The following is a 13189-nucleotide window of genomic DNA, read 5'->3' as shown; positions in this document are numbered from 1 at the left end:
AAGAAATAAGTTTAAATAAGTTGAGTTAAATAAAGTTGCCCATTTTATAACCCAATTCTCTGTGTCTGGTCTCATTATTAATGAGTTGGTCAGCAAAGAAATTCTACCAAAACACCAAAATCTTAGGGAAAACATCCAGACAGTAAGAGCTGTGTGACAGTGTAATACGCTTCCTTGGAGTGTAGCAGAGTCTCCTTCTTTGGAGGTTTTTAAGCAGAGGCTGGCTGGCCATCTGTTGGGATTGCTTTGATTGTGTCTCTTGCATGTCAGGGGTTGGACTGGATGACTCTTGTGCTCTCTTACAACTGCATGATTATATTATTCTGTGATGAGTTTAGCTGTATCTGCTCTACTGTCAGCTTCCAGATACCTTCTCTCCATTCCCCAAGGCAGTTGTGTTGCTTCCAGATTTTGAAAAAAGATACTTTTAAAATTACAACTCCCATAATCCCTCAACCTGCACAAGGGTGCTAGGAGGCATACTGTAAGTGCAGAAAAATACATTTCTTAAGTGCTGATTTCTTATTAAGGATGTGTAATAAAAAAAAAAAAAATTTTATTTATATGCCGCCCTTCCTCCGATCAGGGCGGCTCACAACATAATTAAAATACAAACAGTTCCAATAAAAACATATTTAAAACAACCCAACAGTAAAGCCCCAAAGCCCAACCTCTTGGCCACGAAAGAGAGGAGGGAGGCCCACAGGATATTTACTCGGGGAATGCCTGTTGGAATAGGAAGGTTTTGAGGTCCTTCCTAAATTGGGCCAGGGTGGTGGACGAGCGGAGCTCTGTGGGCAGCGCATTCCAAAGGGCTGGGGCAGCTATGGAGAACGACCTCCGAGTAGTGGAGGCCAACCTAGCCCTAGGCACCTTCAGTAGCTGCTGCCCAGACGTTCTGAGAGTGCGAGGCGGAATGTATGGGGAGAGGCGGTCCTTTAGGTATCCTGGGCCCAAGCCATTTAGGGCTTTATAGGTAATTACCAACACCTTATATTGAGCTCGGAAGCGAATGGGCAGCCAATGAAGATCTTTTAAAACTGGTGTTATATGGCTGGTCCTGGACGCACCAGTGACCAGCCGGGCTGCCATATTTTGCACTATTTGCAGCTTCCGAGTTTGGTATAAGGGTTGCCCCATGTAGAGTACGTTGCAGAAATCCAGTCTCGAAGTTACCAGAGCATGTACAACAGTTTCTAGGTCCCTCTGGGCCAGGTATGGGCGCAGCTGGCGAATCAGCCTAAGCTGATAACAAGTGCTCTTGACCGTCGCATTCACCTGAGCAGTCAGGTGAAGCGACGAGTCAAGAAGCACCCCCAGACTGCGCACGGAGTCCTTCACAGGGAGCGTGACCCCGTTCAGGACAGGTGGAACCACCGCCATTCCTGGACCAGGGGAACCTATCACTAGTACCTCCGTTTTCTCTGGATTCAATTTGAGTCGGTTTTCCCTCATCCAGCCCATTACTGACTCCAGACAGGCCACGAGAGGAGAGACGCCATCCCCAGTCACTGCATCAGTCGGAGACATAGAGAAAATAATTTGGGTGTCATCAGCGTACTGATAACCCCGCGCCCCATGTCTCCGGATGATCTCTCCCAGTGGTTTCATGTAAATGTTAAATAGCATGGGAGACAGAATGGCCCCTTGAGGGACCCCAGTTTTAAGGGGCCTCTCATCAGAGCACACGTCTCCCAGCTGCACCATCTGGGACCTCCCCGAGAGGTAGGAACGGAACCACTGGAGCACAGTGCCCCCGATTCCCACCTCTGCGAGGCGCCCCAGAAGGATACCATGGTCTATGGTATCGAAAGCCGCTGAGATGTCCAAGAGCACCAACAGGGACACGCTTCCCCTGTCGATGCCCAGACGGAGATCATCGACCAAGGCGACCATGGCCGTCTCAACCCCGTAACCCGCCCGGAAGCCAGTTTGAAATGGGTCCAGATAATCCGTTTCATCCAAGACCGCCTGAAGCTGGATCGCAACCGCCCTCTCGATCACCTTTCCCAAAAATGGTAGCAGCGAAACAGGCCGATAATTATTATGTACCAGGGGGTCAAGGGAGGGCTTTTTTAGGATCGGTCTTACTATGGCCAATTTAAGATCCGATGGAAATAGCCCATCCCTTAAAGATGTATTAATTATCCGGCGTAACAAAGGTGTTACCGCCGGCCCCCCCTGGGCCGCTAACCACGAGGGACAGGGATCAAGAGAGCAGGTCGTTTTCCGAACACTTCCGAGGATCTTGTCCACATCCTCGGTACTCACCAACTCAAACTGATCCAGTTTAACATAGTCCACGGAGGCTCTGGACACTTCTACCCTAGGTTCTGCTAAAGTGTCGGCGTTCAGACCTTCGCTTATACGAGAGGTTTTATCCACAAAAAAGTCGTTAAACAAGTCACAGCAGGCCTTAGAAGGTTCAAGGATCTGGTTCAGGGCGGGAGGGAGCTGAGTTAGCTCCCTGACCACCCTGAACAACTCTGCCGGACGCGACTCAGCGGACGCAATACGAGCACCATAGAACGAATTCTTTGTTGCTCGTATTGCCTCTCCGTAGTCCTCTAACAGTTGGTCTAGGAGAGCCTTGTCGTCTAAGCAAAGGTGTTTCCGCCAACGGTACTCTAGCCGTCGCAGAACCCGCTTCCTCGCCCGGAGATCTTCCGTATACCAGGGCTTACGTTTGGAAGCAGGCCTGAGAGGGCGCTTGGGAGCGATCCTGTGTATAGCCCTGGAAAGGCCGGTATTCCAGATACCGGTGAGGGCATCAACAGAGTCGCCGTCATTTCCAACCGTGAGCCCCTCTAAGGCTTCTCGGAACCTCTCAGGTTCCATCAGCCTTCGAGGGTGGACCATCCTAACTGGTCCACCACCCCCGGGGGGGATCTGGGTAGAGGCCTTGATTTTCACCTCTACCAGGAAATGATCCGTCCATGACAGGGGGGAAACATTAACTATTTCCACCCACGGATTCTCCGCATCCGAACAGAAGACCAAATCGAGAGTATTACCCGCACAATGCGTGGGACCCTGTATCAGCTGGGACAGGCCCATGGCCGCCATGGTCTCCATGAATTCCCGAGCCGCACCGGATGGAACATGGCTGGCCGTGAGGGAGATGTTGAAGTCGCCCAGGACAAGAAGCCTGGGCGTCTCCAACATCAGCTCAGCGACCAGCTGTGTCAGCTCGTTAAGGGAGTCCGCTAATGCACGGGGTGGCCGATACACTAACAGAATCCCTAGACTGTCCCTAGCCTTTAGGGTCAGGTAAATACACTCGATATAGGAGGTCTGTCGGATGTGGTTCCTGGTGAGGGACACGGTGTTCCTATGTACCAAGGCCACACCCCCCCCGCCCACCTAACCTGCACTGGTCCTTCACCGAGAACCCAGCTGGCAGGGCCTGAGCCCACACAGCATCCCCTTCAGGCCCCAGCCAGGTCTCGGTAATGCAAGCCAGGTCGCACTTCGAGTCCTCCAGTAGATCCTGGAGGATGTGGGTCTTATTGTTAACCGACCTGGCATTGCACAGGAGCAGCGACAGGGTTTGTGGCACGGTTGGAGTGACCCTCAGGTCCTTCAGGCTGGGAGGGGGACAGGAAGGCGAGATAGATATGATGCATCGATCACGCCTTCCCCTGGAACGCAAGTCCCTTCTCCCACCGCCATACCTCCCCCCTGCCCCACACAACCTCGATCGGAGCTCCGCCCGCCGAGGTGTTATCCCCGGCCCAGGCATCCCCCGCATCCCTATCCTCCCCCCACCCCTCTATGGCCACTGAAGGAGCAGAGGTTAGCCACTACAGGCATCCTCTGCTCCCAGGGCCAACCCAAGCCTCCCACACCACAAACGCTGCGCAACTGCGCAGGTACACAGCCGTGGGGGGTGCTCCTAGTCCGTGGGCGGCACTCCCGGGGCGGTGCGCAGATGCGCACCTCCGATACCACCGGGAGGAGGCCGCCCGGCAAGAAGCAATCCCTGGCAGCGGCGGCGACGGCGGTGGTCCGGCGTGGAGGGCGGAAGGGGGCGTGTCGGGAGGGTCCAGTTCCCCGGCTTTTTTCCAGAATGAGGCTTGGGTATGTACCAAACAAGAGTCCTTTATTGATACTTTAGTCAAGATTCCATATAGTGTCAGCTTCAGGCTACAGAACTGAATACAGACACTATGACAGGGAAAACTGAGATCTGAAGAATAGAATAAAGTATATAAAATCAAAAGGATATTAAGCCTTCCTTGGGAGAGAGCTAGAAAGAAATGTTGAAGAGCCCTCTAACCATCCAATACTTTGAGAAAGTTGTCAATGAAAGACTCAGTTATATGTTATGGACACCATGTAATGGTTCCTTTCTAGAACTTAATGTGATATTTTGCTCCATACACTTGGTGCAATATATAAATTGAGTTTCCAGTTCATCGCTCTATTTTCTGCTCATAATATAGAAAAATCCATGTGACACATTGAGGCTGCAACGTAAGACCAACCTTGATATGAAGGCTGCATGCCAACTGTATTATGCAAGCTTACACTGATACACAGACCAACATCTAACTTGCTGTGGTTCTTAAGGAGTCCTTTTAAGTAAGGTTCAGTTCAGTTCATCCAGTTCAGTTAGCATAAACAATATCTACTCAAATGCACATTATTTGCTTACTCTGCACTTGAATACTCACAAATGAGTACTGTATGTGAACTTCTGTGTTCATTATGTGGTGTTTGACTTGGACAAAGATAATTCAGACATTCAGGTTGCATTTAATTCTCTAGTCATTTGATAAATATGTATGTCTGGATCAGGACTGTTACAAAGATAAATATTAGTTTATTCTGCCATCTTAAAATGTACCATATGCTAGAGTAAAAGGTTAATTTTTCATTAGGAAAGCCTGTAGTCTTGGGCTACAGTGTATAGACTCACCTGGAAATAAACTACATTGAAAATGTATAATAATGCTGTAATTTTGAAGAAACAGTTCTAATCATGTGCAGTAATTAATTTCCCCCCTGAAGGTTGTTTGTACTCAGCATATAAGAACATCTTAAGGGTCTTCTGTGTCCTTCATGTTAGGCCAAGGAAAATTTGTTGTGTGCCTTCAAGTCAATTCCAACTTATGGTGACTCTAGGGTGAACTTATCATGGGTTTCTTTTTGGCAGGATTGTTCAGAGTGGGTTTGCCACTGCCTTCCTCTGAGGAGATTGTGACTTGCTCAAGGTCACCCAGCAGGTTTCCATGGCTAAGTGGGGCTTGCACCCTGGTTTCCCTAAGTCACTGGTCTCCCTGCGTCAAACTATTACACCATTATATTAATTTCTGGTGGAAATTGGGTTAGGGGTTGTTTACTATTGTCTTGCAAAATTAATTGCTATTCTCTGGCAAATTAAAAGTAAGCCTTGCTGTCCAAAGTCTCTTTCTTTTTCCTTCAACATTTCAGAAACTCTGTAGATTAATTTCATGCCAGAATCTTTGGCAGGAAGACCAAAGTATGGAAATATTCTGATTCAGCCTTTTTTTCTACAACTCATCACTAAATGCAAAGATTGTGTCTGCTGCTAGCATAGCCTCTGCTGCTTCCCCTGAAGGTTGCAGTTCACTTTTTTCTCAACCTGTACAAGTTAAATTTTTGCAAAGGGGAAAATATTATCTCTTCCAAAGACAGCTATGTCTGGAAAGGGAACTTTGAAAAGCCTCCCTTTCAAGGATTAGGGAGTGCATTGCAAAGAGGTAGAATATTTTTTTTCCATGAAAAAACTCTACGGCATTTGCTAAGGCTTCACTTGACATTACACTTAAAGGTTGGGTGCCTGAGAGCAAAATTGCCCTGAAGACAGCCAACAGCAGGGCCGGCTCATTCATATAGGCGAACTAGGCAGCTGCCTAGGGCGCCCAACTGCAGGGGGCGCCAGAGAGAGAGAGAGAGAGAGAGAGAGAGAGGCTTTAGCCTGAGGATCATAGAATCAGCCACGCAGAGCAGCCAGCAGCACTGCCAGCCTCTGAGTAGCAGGGAGAGGGAGCTGCTTGCTGAGGCTGGGAGGTGGAAGATGTTTGCTGCGCTCTGCAACTCTTGGGCTGCATCCACACTGGAGAATTAACCCGGTTTGGCACTGCTTTAACTCTTTCTGGCTCAAGGCTATGGAATTCTGGGAGTTTGTTGTGGAGTGCAGAGTGCCTCCCTTCTCCTTCCTTCCTTCCTTCCTTCCCTCTTATCTTCTTTCCTTCCCCCTTCTTTCCTTTCTTCTCTCCTTTTCCTTCCTTCCCTCACTGTTTCTTTCCTCCTGTCCCTCCCTCCCCCTTCCTTCTTGCCTTCCTTCCTTCTTTCCTACCTTCCCCCTTTCTTCCCCCTTCCTTCCCTCCCTCCCTCCCTCCCCTTCCTTCCATCCTTCTTTCCTACCTTTCCCCTTCCTTCCCTCTTCCTTCCTTCCTTCCTTCCTTCCCTCCCTCCCTCCCTCCCTCCCTCCCTCTCTTGCCATGAGAGAGGCTTGTTTAAGAAAGGCTTGCCATGGCCTTCCTCTGAGGCTGAGAGAGTGTGACTCCCCCAAAGCCACCCAGTGGGTTTCCGTGGCCCCATTTCTCCCTTCCGTCCATAACTCCTTCCTCCTTCCCAGACTTTGGCCCTATTCCTTCCCTATTCACCCACTTTTACCTCCCTTCCCACTCACCCACCCTTTTCTCTGATTTCCAGACTCCCTTGTTGTTGTTGTTTGTTGCTGTGTGTCCTCAAGTCCTTTCTGCCTACTGGCCACCCTCTCTTGGGGTTTCCTTGGCAAGGTTTGTTCAGAGGAGGCTAGCCATGGCCTTCCTCTGAGGCTGAGAGAGTGGGTTTCCATGGACAAGCTGGGATTTGAACCCAGAGTCATAGTCCAATGCTCAAACAGCTAAGTCACACTGGCTCCAGCAATACACTTTAAAAGCTTGGTCTTCTTCCCAGGGTGTCCAGATGTCTTCACTGCAAAAGAAGGCACCACAAAATGGAAGACATTCAAGAAAAAGGGAGGACAGGACTCAAGAAAAGCTCAAAACACTCCTAGAAATGTAAATGCATGCTTCTTAGTCATGCTCAAAATGGAGGATGTTTTAGAATACCTCCTGGACAGAAGGTTGGAATGGAAGACATGTCCTGGTAGAGGAGAAGTTCTGCCCTGCCCTGAGGGGAACCTATCATGGGGTTTTCTTGGCAATATGAGTTCAGAGAAGCTTTGCCATGGCTTTCCTTTGAGGCTGAGAATGTGGCTTGCCCACTCTTCTTCTTCTTCTTCTTCTTCTTCTTCTTCTTCTTCTTCTTCTTCTTCTTCTTCTTCTTGTTATAGTTTATTTCTAAAGTGCTGTAAATGGTGTGCTTACTATGTGTCTTTTATTTCTCGCCCTGGAGCCATTCCCATCCTTGTTTCATAGGCTGCACCTACACTGCAGAAATAATGCAATTTGATACTGCTTTAACTGACCTGTCTCCTTGCTATGGAATCCTGGGATTTGGATTTTTGGAGGAGATTTCGCCTTCTCAGTCAGAGAGCAGTGGAGCCACAACAAACTACAAATCCCAGGGCTCCATAGCATGGAACCAGCAAGATGACCAGATGTCCTCTTTTTCTGGGGTATATCTTACATTTCAGTTTTCTGTCCAGGAGGAATTCCAAAAATGTTCTCCCTTTTGAGCATCACAATTGATGTTTATCACACTATACTCTTAAAGTGCTACTATTCCACTTTGACTCCTCTAGCTGCCTCCTGTTGCATTCTGGGATTTGCATTCTGGGATTTGCAGTTTTAAGGAGGGGTATTTAGAATTCTCAGGCAGAGAACTTCTCTGCCTGAGAATTCTAAATACTTCTCCTTAAAACTGTCAATACCAGAATCCTTTCATTCTATAATGGGATGTAAGAAAAGGCTGAATCATAATATACCGGGTCTTCACTTTCAACACAGACTCAGCTGAGCACTTAAATTAGAATTGCCTGAACCTATAAAACCTAGGCAGAGAAGTGGAGAATAGAGGGATTTGGAGATTTCTCATATACATGGTCACTATGAGTTAAGGTCCACTTGAGGGTAGCTAACATCAGAAAACCAGATGTAGATCATTGTCATTATGTAGCCTTTGATATGCTTATGAACATCTCTTAATATTTTGTTTTCAGTACTGGTCAGTAATATACAGTATGCAATAAGGTTGCGAGATCAATACCAGCGAAGGGCTCAATCCTTCTGAGGTTGCTAAAATGAGTACCCAGATTGTTGAGGGCAATTAGCTTACACTTTGTAAACCACTTAGGGAGTGCTTAAGTACACTGATAAGTGATATAAAATGTACTTGCTATTGCTAAAACCTGCAAATTGTGCCAATACAGTTACAGCAATGATATAAGCAAATATGCTGATGCAAATACTTCTGTGCTGATAATATTCCGTTGAGTTGCAACACAATTATTTTAACTATATAAAGTTTTGCCTAACCTCTTGTAACTTTGTATCTATCATTCATTGTTCCATGTTGTAGTCTTATACACTAGGATGTCCATGCAGGTTAGTGAATAAAGCAGATTATAGTGAAATTTGAGAAAGTCAGATTTTAAGTCCCACTGATGGATTGTCTACATGATTAAAATACTTCGCATTCAATTGGAGTAGACTGTGACCTGGCCCCATGTGAATTAGAGGGTATTCAGGGTTTTACTAGTGGGGGGAACCCTCCATAAATGCAGTAGAAAAGGGATTCAGTTTTTATCGGAGTATCTGTGAGATGCACATTATTGAATGTGTAGCCATCTGCTTTGCATACCTTTGCATGGCTTCAGATTTTCAGCAGAAGAATGGCAGTGGGGTGGGACAGACCTTCACATGATCACTTTCTGCCAGGAAACAGAATTTCCCGTGTCTGTTTGTGAAGGTAGCACCATTTTGGAACATGTGTGTGCTTTGGTGCTTATCTTCTGAGGTGCTCATGTGCATTTGTTCTATTTTTTATGATAAAGGTTTTCAGACTCAACAGCCTCTTAACAGCTTTTGTGAGTGGGTGGGTGGGTAGGTTAAGCTAGGGGCATATAGGGCTTGCATATTCTCCTGGGCATTTTACAGCACATTCTTTTTTGAAAAAATTATTCCCATAAATAGCAATGGCTAAAGCAATGTGAAAGCTCAGGGTAAATTAAAGGTGGCAGGGATATTTTGTGGAGACATTAGGAGATAAGAGACCTCATTGCCTTGTGGGATGAGTAGAAAGTGCAATGGTAGCTCAAGGAGTGCCATTGGAATATTGACATTTTTGAAAAAGTTGCCTCTGAGATGAGGTTAAAGGATCATGACTGGACTGCTGAGGAATGTCAGATGAAAAGTCAGGCTCTCTAACAGCCTTAGAAGGAGATAGTGGGCCACAACTCCAGCAGTGGCAATGGCATACAACAATATTATGACATGTGGGGGGAGGGGGATAATGTACATAGTTTAGCACTCTTGTAGTGTTAGGGAGAATGTAATGCTAATATCTAATGGGGCTATTATTTATATACAAATGCATACATGCAAATTGTAATGCCCAAGAAGGAAAAATCCAGCAACATAATTCTCCCAAACATGAAACCCATTTGGTGCCTTTGGTTCAGTCATCAAGGTTCTAGCCTGCCACAGGATTCTTGTGAAGGTAATATGAAAGGAAGGGGAACCACATTTTGTAGGAAAGGCAGGACATAAAACTAACCAAATAAATGAATAAATAAATTTCATTGAACTTATTAGACTTGCTTTTGAGTAGGCACATATAGGATTTTGTAGGTTCCCCCAGATATACATATAGCCCTCCCTTTATATTTTCAACCACTTTCAATATTTAAGTGGAAAATCAGTTAAATTATCGATATAAATAAATAAATAAATAATCAATAATTAAATAAGCTTGACTTTATCCTGGGGACATTTTTTTCTACTTTTCTATCCAATTCTCATTTCCTTTTGTATCCCAAGCCTTTGAAACGTAAACAGGGCATAAAAGAGCTTTTGATTATTTCCCCAGTCATGTTTACTCAGTCAGCTGTCACATAGCTTTGAACAGCTATTTTAATAGCATGATTGATACTCATTATCTCAAGTGAATTTCTTAATATCTCTGAGTACCTTGCAATGCACTGGGTGACAACCTGTGGGATGATTAAAGCATGTGGGTCAAAGGATACTGCTTGTGGTGTGATGTAATTAGTAATGTTATACAATATGAATATGTGCTGCAGTTATGATTCTTTAATTTTTCATAATAGATATTATCTATAAGGGAAGTGTTCATTATTTATTTTCTGCCTGGTAAAGGAAGAGAAAAGTGAATATGAAGAAGTTGATTTGTTTGATGCAGCTGGGGGAAACACAATAAATTAGCCTGTTATTTGTTAAATGTACTAAAGAGCGATCATAAGGACATGAGTATTGAAGTATATGAGGTAACAGCACATTGTTGATTGTAACTACCTGTGCATCATGAGTCAACAATGTCATGATATAATGTACAGTTGTATCAGATTCAACTTACAATGCTCCCTTATCCATTTTCTTTGGTACCCATTGTTTTCCACAGAGGGAAATAAAGATGCAGAATCTGATGATGACAGAAGTTCTAGGACAGGAGATGGATCTTCCTGAAATTTTATTTGTCACCCAGCATTGACAAAAGCAGGTGTAAGGCCATCAGGCACTACCGAAACTTCATGTCACTTTAGAGGCTAGTGGTTTGTCATCATATTCAAGGAAGAGAATAATATAATAATGATAATAATAATAATATTTATTTGTATACCGCCCTATGGGAAACCAATCCGGGCGGTTGACAACAGTAAAATATAAAATATAACAATTAAAAACACTTTATCCCTCCCCCCCTTAAGACAGTATTAAACAGTATGACATATTAAAAACACAACATCAAAGCATAAAAACAACAATTAAAAACTAAAAACGCTGATATCCCTCTGTTGATCCTCAACCATCACTAAGATGGGGCCACGGGAGGAATGAGGGAATCAGGGAACCTGGGCCGGGATGGTTAATCTGGAAAGGCCTGCCGGAAGAGATCCGTCTTGACCGCTTTTTTAAAACTGTCTAATGATGTTATCTGATGGATCTCATCCGGCAGGTCATTCCAGAGTTTGGGGGCGACAGCAGAGAACGCCCTCTGGGAGGTTGCCGCAAGCCTAGTTTTTAAAGGCTGCAGTAAGTTCCTCCCAGAGGACCGGAGAGCGCGGGGAGGATTGTATGGGAGGAGGCGGTCCCTGAGATAGCTTGGACCCAAGTCATTTAGGGCTTTAAAGGTGATAACCAACACCTTGTACTGGGCCCGGAAGCTGATAGGCAGCCAGTGGAGGGACCTCAAAACCGGAGTAATGTGGTCCCTCCTAGATGTTCCTGAGACAAGCCTGGCTGCCATGTTTTGAACCAGCTGTAATTTCCGAGTCAAGCACAGGGGTAGCCCCATGTAGAGTGCATTACAGAAGTCAAGGCGTGAGGTTACCAGCGCGTGCACAACCGTCTCGAGATTCCTTACTTCCAGAAAAGGGCGCAGCTGGCGTATCAGCCAAAGCTGATAACAGGCACTCCTGACCGTCGCATTTACCTGATTTGTCATCAGGAGCGACGAGTCAAGGAGCACCCCCAGACTGCGAACACAGTCACTGGAGGAGAGTGTGACCCCATCCAGGACTGGAGGTTGCAACCCAATTCTTGGTTTCGGGGCTGCTACCATGAGCACCTCCGTCTTGTCTGGATTCAGTTTCAATCTGTTTTTCCTCATCCAGCCCATTACCGCCTGAAGACATTCATTGAGAGAAGAGATGCCATCGTTAAGATTAAACCCTCTTACCACAGTACAGTTGGCCCTCAGTATACGAAGATTTGCCATCCATGGATCTGAGCATCCGCAGATGCCTGCATTGTCCCCAATGGCAATGTATGCCCATGGCCAGGCCACCATTAGGAACAGCTTCTGTTGCCCCATCATGGTATATGCATGTGGCTCAACGCCATTAAATTTTGTTCTCCCCAATGACAATGCAGCCACACGTAGGCACCATCAAACCTTTTAAACTGGTCATTTGCTGTGGTAGCTGTAGCTCAGGTTTTTACATCCATCTCATTACTGATTGGAGTCCCTCAAGGCTCCATCCTAGGTCTGTTGTTATTTTCTTTATATACTCTATTTTAGGTAATGTTATCAGCTCCTACAGTTTTTAATATCATCTCTGTGTCAATGATACCCAATGATACTTTTCCACTTCAGAATTCTCTTTGGATACTGAACAATGTGTTACATCATGTCTCTCAGCTATATCAACATGGATGCTTCGTCAGCACTTAAAACAAAACTACTTATTTTCTCACCAAAACCTACTTCACAATATTCATTTTCAATTACAACCAAGTCTTGCCCATTATTCCTTTATAATATAGCTAAAATCAGACCTCTTCTTTCAGTTTCTACTGCTAAGACTTTGGTTCATGTCCTGGTTATCTCTCACCTTTACTACTGCAACCTTTTTGACAGTGCTTCCTTTGTCCCACCTCAGTCCTTTGGTTTCCATTCAACACTGTGTTGCTAGGATTATCTTTTTGGCTCACCATTTTGACCATGTCACTCCTGTGTTGATATCTCTTCATTGGCTCCCCATTCTTTTCGGGATTTGGTATAAGCTTCTTCTTTTAACCTTCAAATTCTTCCATGGTCCCCCCCCCCCAATCTGTCAGCTCTTATCTCCTCCTATCACTCAGTTCGAGCTGCAATCCAGAGGCTCAGTACTTCTGACCCAGCCACGAGTTTCTTCTTCTCTGACTTGGATTCACCCTTTCTCCCTTGCCGTTCCTTATTCCAGGAATCACCTCCCTAAACATTGGCAGACTTCTCTACTTCTCTAGTTCATTTTAACTCCAAATTAAATACTTTTTTTGTTTATGGAAGCATTTCAAACTACAGCTTGATATCAGACTAGGGTATATTGTTTGTCTATAGTTTTATAGTTGTAAAGCTATTTTAATGGGATAAACAGTCTATTTATTATATTTTATATGTTGTGATTTTAAAGTATACACCATTGGCAGGTTATATATTGTTTTGAACTTTGTAATGTGCCATGCAAAACTTATGGCGCTATATAAATAAACACTGATAAATAATAATAATAATAATAATAATAATAATAATAATAATAATAATAATAATA

General features: G+C 45.1%; 1 protein-coding gene across 1 annotated transcript in view; it reads left to right on the top strand.

The window, feature by feature from the left end:
• Positions 1-13189, top strand: part of USH2A (usherin) — a 665459-nt gene that overhangs the window by 208391 nt on the left and 443879 nt on the right.

Source organism: Sceloporus undulatus, chromosome 1, assembly GCF_019175285.1.
Source record: "Sceloporus undulatus isolate JIND9_A2432 ecotype Alabama chromosome 1, SceUnd_v1.1, whole genome shotgun sequence".
In the NCBI taxonomy this organism is placed as follows: Eukaryota; Metazoa; Chordata; class Lepidosauria; order Squamata; family Phrynosomatidae; genus Sceloporus; species Sceloporus undulatus.
The sequence above is the reverse complement of the archived record's forward strand: the minus strand, read 5'-3'. Positions and strand labels throughout refer to the sequence as shown.